Consider the following 7495-nt stretch of genomic DNA (forward strand, 5'->3'; position numbering starts at 1 on the left):
GGGAATTTAAAAACCCAAATACTTCCGCTTTCACGTTAGGAACACCACCAGTAACCCCGACCTATGCCCCATCATCTTACCGGTTCCTGGCTGTTCCATTGGGTTCATGCCCCCGCCATCATCCCTGGCCACAGCGGGACCCTCTTGGCTGTCCAGGCTGGTAAGAAGCTTCAGTGGGTGATGTCAGAGCTTTGGGGACTGTGATTGTTATGTAACCAATATCAGGACACCTGAGTGTGGGAGGGGGACCTGGGAGCTGTTGGAAGTCCAAAGTAAGCCAGAAAACTGGTGGTGGCACCTGCCTGTAGTTCAGCTGCTGGAGGGCTGAGATGGAAGAATCTCTTGAGCCCACAAGATGAAGATTGGCCTGGCCGTCAACAGCCACCAAAATAATAATAACAAAGTTATGGGGCTGGAGGTGTAGCTCAGTGATAGTGTGCCCACTTAGCATGCAAAAGGCTCTGGGTTTGAAGCCCAGACCATTAAAAAAAAAAAAAAAAAGCCAGGGATGATGGTGGAACATCTGTAATCCTAGCAATTTGGGAAGCTGAGGTAGGAGGATGGTAAATTGGAGACTAGCTTGGTCAATTTACCAAGACCCTGTCTCAAATTAAAAAGGGGTGGGGGGCTCGGTAGTGCTCACCTATAATCTCAGCAGCTCTGGAGGCTGAGGCAGGAGAATGGTGAGTTCAAGGCCAGCCTAAGTAACTTAGTGAGGCCCTGTCTCTAAATTAAAAAAAAAAAAAAAAAAAAAGGGTGGGAATGTGGCTCAGTGGTTAAGCCCCTGGGTTCAATCCCCCGTACAAAAATAAAAGGGCTCCTAATGTAAACTCTGATAGAACACTTGCCTGCTTATGAGATCCTGGGTTCAACCTCTAGTACCACAAAAATATTAATAGTAATAAAATAAACTTTAAAATGAGCCAGGCTGGGCATGATGGTGCATGCTGTAACCCAGTAACTAGGGAGGCAGAGGCAGGAGGATTGTAAGTTCAAAGCCAGCTTCAGCAACTTAGCAGATCCTATCTAAAAAAAAAAAATAAAAAAAGATGGGGCTGTGGCTCTGTAATTAAGCATCCCTAGGTTTGATCCTCAGGACCAGAAAATAAAATGATTTGAAGGCTCAGTGGTAGTTGTGGAGTTGTGGTTCAGTGGTAAGAGTGCTCACCATGTGCAGGTGAGACACTGGGTTCAATACTCAGCACCACATAAAAATAAATACATAAAAATAAAAGCATTGTGACCATCTACAACTAAAAAATATTTTAAAAATAAATGAGTCAGGCACAATAGTACACACCTCTAATCCCAGTTACTCTAAGTCTGAAGCAAGAGGATCGTAAGTGTGAGGCCAGTCTGGGCGATTTAGACCATGTGTCAAAAAACAAGGGGGAGATGGGGTAGAAGGGTTGTGGATGTAGTTCAGTGGCAACACACCCCTGGGTTCAATCCCCAGTCTAAATAATGCATGCATAACCTGGGAAGATGAAAGACTCCTGACTTCTAAGAGATGGGGAAATCTGGAGGACTGGGCTCCTGTATCAGGGAAGAAAGCCGATTGGCAAGCAGAAAGAACAGGCAGGAGGTCAAATCTGAGAACAGGCAATGTATATATTGGGGGATCTCAATTAGGTGGGATCCAAAGAGGACAAGATGGGAAGTTTGGTCACCCACCTCTTGTAGGATGGGCCTCTCTACTTTCTGAGGGAATATTTATTGCTTTCCCCTCTCATTCCTAACCCATTGGAGAGAATGTGTTATTCCAGTCCTGCCTGTTGTCCTGTGCCCTGACTTACTGCCTTCACTGGGAATTCTATTAGCATTCTTTCCATCTATCACAGTAAGAGAACCCAGAAGACTTTTTTTGCAGGATATGAAGGTGTTCTCAAGAGGATGTTGATGCTCCTGGGTTCAGGGGGATGTCATCAGAGACTGTGCCAGCTTGTGACCAGGATCCTCCAGCAGGCCCAGTCCAGACTTCCTGTGTCAGCCTTAGAAACCAAAGGATTTGTTTCCTACATAGCAGTGATGAGGGGGTCCACCCCGGAGATGTAATTTATGGGTTGATCCAGGGGAAGGCCTGAGGCAGAGGATCCTAAATGACATGGTTGTTCAGTGGCATGAATAACTATGGAGAGCTCAGTCTCTAGCTCACTTACATTGACCTGCCATGGTTCTCCCATCTCCCCAGGGCCCTGTGTACTGGGAAAACCCAGCCCCAGAAAATTGAGAACAAAATGTTCCTGGGTTATTTATAAATGAAACCCAGACCCTGTTGTTCTATGTGTCCACTCTACTTTCTCCAAGGAGCTCAAAGGACTGGAAGAAGGGATCTGCCTCCTTCTGTCATGAGGCTCAGTTACCCCAAGTTCCCTGAGTTGGTGCCCAGATCCTGGACAGCTTCCTTATCTTGTGATGTCTCAAATTATGAAAATATCCTGATATTACTTCTTTTGTCTTTTTTGAATAGGGCACTTTTTGTTCAGTGGGAAAGTTTTAGGAAATTTGAATGAGCCATTTTACTTTTGGTTTCTCTCTTTCACTTTCTGCTTGTCTGCCTGGGACCAGGGCAGACTGGGGAGGGTTCAAATATTTCCTTTTGGGCTGGGGTTGTGGCTCAGTGGTAGAGCACTTGCTTAGCACTTGTGGCACTGGGTTCATTCCCCAGCACCACATTAAAAAACTAAAAGTTATTATGTCCATCTATAATTAAAAATATTTCTTAAAAATTTTCCTTTTATTTCAGAAACTATGCCCACCCACCCACCCCCACTCAGTAATTTCTTCTTTGGTTCACCAACACACACCTGCAACCTGGAACTTTTGGGTCTGCTCAACACCAGCAGAAAAAGGTCTCCTACTGCCTTGCCCTCCCTCAAAGCAGTCTGCTGTGTCCCCTAGCAGCTTGGTCTAGGGAAATGTCTACATGTCCCTAAAGACAGCTTTAAAAAAGGGCGGGGGGCAGGGTTGGGTTTTTTCTCTCCAAACATGGCAGAATAATTAGGCTGGGAAAAGCCCAAAACTCAGGTTTCTCCCTCAAATGAGAAGTGGTTCATTATTTCCACTGAGAAAGTTTGCATATAAGTGTAGATTATTTGCTCTTGCAATCAAGAAGAGATTTGGCCTGCCGATCAGTTTTGCCAAACCAAGGTAAAACAGGTTAGGTTTGCCAAACCCGCAGTGGTCTGTCCTTTTGCATGGCAGGATCTTTAGCCCTGGCCACAAGGGCATCCTTTGCATACCATGAGGCCCCTTTCTTGCAGCAGCTGTGTGACCTTGGCCTGTGCTCTGGGGAGAGCTGCTGGGCTCCAGAGGCCTCTGCAGACATCTGGCAATCTCCGACATGGCTGGGCTGAGATGACAGTAGCAGGATCTTATGTACTTTCAAATCCCAGTGAGAAAAAGCCTGAGGCCCTGTGGTATTCAGTGACTTGCTTGTAGTGTCCCAGGCTGAGCGAGATGCTGGGCTTTTGGAATCTGAACACGTCTCTTTTCACACTCTGACCATTCGAAGCTGCCAGATCCGGCAGGTGGAAAAGCAGCCAGAGCATCAGAACCTCTTTCCCAGGCCCAGGCTGAAGCGAACTCTGCCCGAGGCTCACCAGCCCCCTCTGGCCCCTTTGCTCCTCTGGAGCCCTGGTGACAGGTGAGCATGCATGTGTGACCACAGGGAGGGTTTTGCAGAGCTGAGATCTAGACACCTCTGTGCATTTTTGGTAAAAACAAAAGTTCAACTGCTGGGCTAGAGGCCATCTGCTGCTAGGCTTCTAAACATGCATCTCAGTCTCTGGGATCTCTGGCCCTACTTTGCAGCTACGGCTGAGGCAGGAGCAGAGCCAAGAGCAGGGCACAGCATTTACCCTAGACTGGCTGGAGAGACCCAGGGCTGTCCTGGTCCCATTTTGGCTCCAGCCTTCACTGTGGCCAACTGGTCTATGAGGTCTCCTCGGGAAGTGGTGATTATTTGGTAACAGGAGTATTCTGCTGGAATTCCTTTACCCTACAGTGGAGGGTGTAACCCTGATGGCCCCCAGCCTCAGTGGCCTAAGAGCACAAATGAGGTAGACAGATGTTGCTGCCTGAGTGATAGGCTGCTGCCCCCTTCATGTCCGCTCCAGGCACTTTGGGGGTCTCCCCTGTCCTGCTCTCCTAGCTATATCTCTCTCACCATGGTCTCTCCTTCCTGGAGCCTCCGTGGCTGGGGCTGCTCTGACCCTCATTATGGGCCTCACACACTGGGAGTTAGAGAGTCCCTAACCATGTGTCACACTCAGCATCAGAGCTTCACCCATCTTCAATGAGCCCAGCTCCCCAGGTTTCTAGTTCAGCCACTCACTGTCACGCCTCAGTAGGGGCCAGACATCATAACCAGGCCTGCCTCCAGGGCCCTCCTCTAAACCAACACCTCTCTTCTTCATCCCTCCAAATCAAAGACTCTGGGCAGGTCTCTTGGGTGGCCCCATGCAGATCACCTTCTCTGCCAATGGCCAGTCTCCCACTGTCCTTCTGTTCAGCTAGGACTTTCCTCTGACCTGTATCTTCTTCATCCTGTCCTCAAATACAGGTAATGGTGATGAGTCATCTTAAAGGGGACCAGAAGCCAGAGTCCTTCGCCGAGGCCCATGGTGACCCAAGGTCCATGCTTGTTCACAGAAGGACATGTTGGGGCTCCCTGCAGGCAGGACTACAGTAGGACCCTTCTCAGAGTTGGAGTCAGGGCTCCATCTCCTGCTTATCCAGTTTGGCCCCCTGCCCCTCATTACCACAACTGCTCCCAGAAACACCTCTCTTGTCCTTTAAAAATCATGGTCACAGGCAGAACTGCAATATGTCCCTGGGGTATATACCCAGTAGAGCCCCAGAACTGTGAATGTCATGGATTTCCTACTGTGATCTGTTGCATTAGGCGGAACAGCTGCCTTCACATAGGAAGGTTGTCCTGTCCTGAGCTCCTTAAAAAGCAGAATTTTCTTTGGCTGGACAATCGCAGAAGAGGAAGAGATCCAAAGCAAAGGAGAGAGCAAGCTTTTCACTGTTGGCTTGAAGAGGGAGGTCGGCTGGCAAGGGATATGGAGCCTCTAAGAGCTAAGTGAGGTCCCCAACAACCAGCCAGCAAAGAGAGGGGCACCTCAGCCCCACAACTCAAGAAAGCAGGTTCTGCCAAAAACGGAAGTGAGCTGGGAAGCAGACTGTGCCCAGGCTTGCAGGTTAAGAACCCAACCTGGTTGACATCTCCATTTCAGTGTCTGAGACTGAGCAGAGAACCATGTGCTTGGACTTCTGACCTACAGAAGTGGCAAGTGCTGGGGATGAAATCCAGGACCTTGCAAATCCTAGGCAAGTGCTCCACCACTGAACTACACTTCCAGCCCATAACGAGCTTTTAAATCATGTGGTTTGCAGCAATCTACTGTGTGACAACAGACAATGACTATAGTGTGCTGGGCGCGGTGGAGCATGACTGTAATCCCAACCATTCAGGAGGCGGAAGTGGGAGGATACCAAGTTCAAGACCAGTATGGATAACTTTTATTTTGAGACCCTGTCTCAAAATAAAAAGGTCTGGGATGTAGCTCAGTGATAGAGTACTGAGTTCCCTGCATTCCATCCAAGTACCCAAAAAAAAAAAAAAAAAAGGGCTGGGGATGTGGCTCAAGCGGTAGCGCGCTTGCCTGGCATGCGTGTGGCCCGGGTTCGATCCTCAGCACCACATACAAAGATGTTGTGTCCGCCGATAACTAAAAAATAAATACTAAAATTCTCTCTCTCTCTCTCTTAAAAAAAAAAAAAAAAAAGACTACAGCCCTGTCCTCTTGTCAACCCACAAGTTCACAAGTTACTGGATAGACAACTCCTGGAACCCATTAATTATATATGGGACTATATGGGACTGGAGAAGAATATGGAAGAAACCTAAAGTGACCATGGCATAACCAGGAAAAGATTTCAAAAGTGACTATGGTGTGACCTGGTTTGACATGCCTAGGTATGCACGAGCACACGCACATGCAGGCACACAAACATACAGACTGGTTCTCAATGGGGAGTTGAGAAATCCACTGATTTTGCAGCCCTGGGGACATTTGGCAATATCTGAAGACATTCTTGGTAGTCACAAGTTGGTGGATGGCTACTGACATCCAATGGATAGAGACCAGAGATGCTGATAACCTTGCAATGCATACCCAGCCCCCCATAAGTGATTCACCCCAAAGTCAGTAGGGCAGAAGGTGAGCCATCTTTAAACACACACACACACCCTCTCTGCAGGCACTTCTGAGAAACAGCATAAAGGCCAAATGCAGGACCCTGGAACAGACTGTCAAGGTTCAATTTGAGCTCAGTGTGATACTTAGCAAGTTGTTCAAAGTCTCTGATACCAGCTATAAAGTGGGAGATAACAAATCACTTTCCTCATGGGTGTGTTGAGTTGGTGTGCACCAAGCAGCACAGCCAGCCTTCTGAGTGATCACGGATACCTCTGTGGCTCTTCTTGCATTGAAAGGGCTCTGGCATTTTTATTTATTTTTCTATATTATCCAAATGTTATATAATGGGCATATTTTACACTTTTAATGGGGGCAGTGGTGGAAAATAAAATGAGGAACATTCTACAAAACAAATGACTTGTACTCTCCAAAAATACCAAGGTGGCTGGGGACAGTGGCATACACCTGTAATCCCAGCAACTCAGGAGGCTGAAGTGGGAGGATCACAATTTCAAAGCCAGCCTCATCAACTTTGAGAGACCCCTGTTTCAAAATTAAAAGCAAAAAGGTCTGGGATGTAGCTCAGTGGTAAAGAGCTCCTGGGTTCAATCCCCCGTACCTACCCCCCAAAATAAGAGTCCTGACAACACCATGTGTGGTGCCAGTTGATGGGGACAGTCAGTGACATTTGAAAGTAGACTGCATATTGGAGAACAGCATTGCACCACAGTCTCAGGCCTAAATTTGGTAACTTTTTTGTGGTTGAGTAAGGGATGTCATTTTTCTTCAGAGATACATGTTGAAATATTTAAGAGTGAGGGGTCATTCCTATGTAACTTACTCTCCAATGCTTCAGAAAAAAATAAAGTATGTGTATGAAAGACAGAGAGAAAGAGAAAGGGAGAAAGCAAATATTCTGGCAAAATGTTAACTATGGATGAATCTGATAGAGTATGAGGATGTTGATTGCCCTTGTCTTGCAACTTTGCGCAAGTTCCACAATTTTGGAAACGAAAAATAAAAAGGCCTGTGCACAGGTATCTTTTCCTTCCACATGCCTTGGTCAGTGTTACATCCATTGTTGCCCCAGCAGTGCCCTGGAGAAGCATTGAACGCTGGGTGGTGCGGTGCGTTACAAAGCTCAGGGCAGCATTGCTCCTAATAACCCTGGGCGGGGTGCAAAGTCCATCTCTAGTAAAAAGAAAGAATAAATTGTATCATTCATACAACAGAATACTACAGTCGGGAATGAAAATCCGGTGTCCTCAACCACACAGCACTCAGCC

Source organism: Callospermophilus lateralis, chromosome 2 (assembly GCF_048772815.1).
Source record: "Callospermophilus lateralis isolate mCalLat2 chromosome 2, mCalLat2.hap1, whole genome shotgun sequence".
NCBI lineage: Eukaryota > Metazoa > Chordata > Mammalia > Rodentia > Sciuridae > Callospermophilus > Callospermophilus lateralis.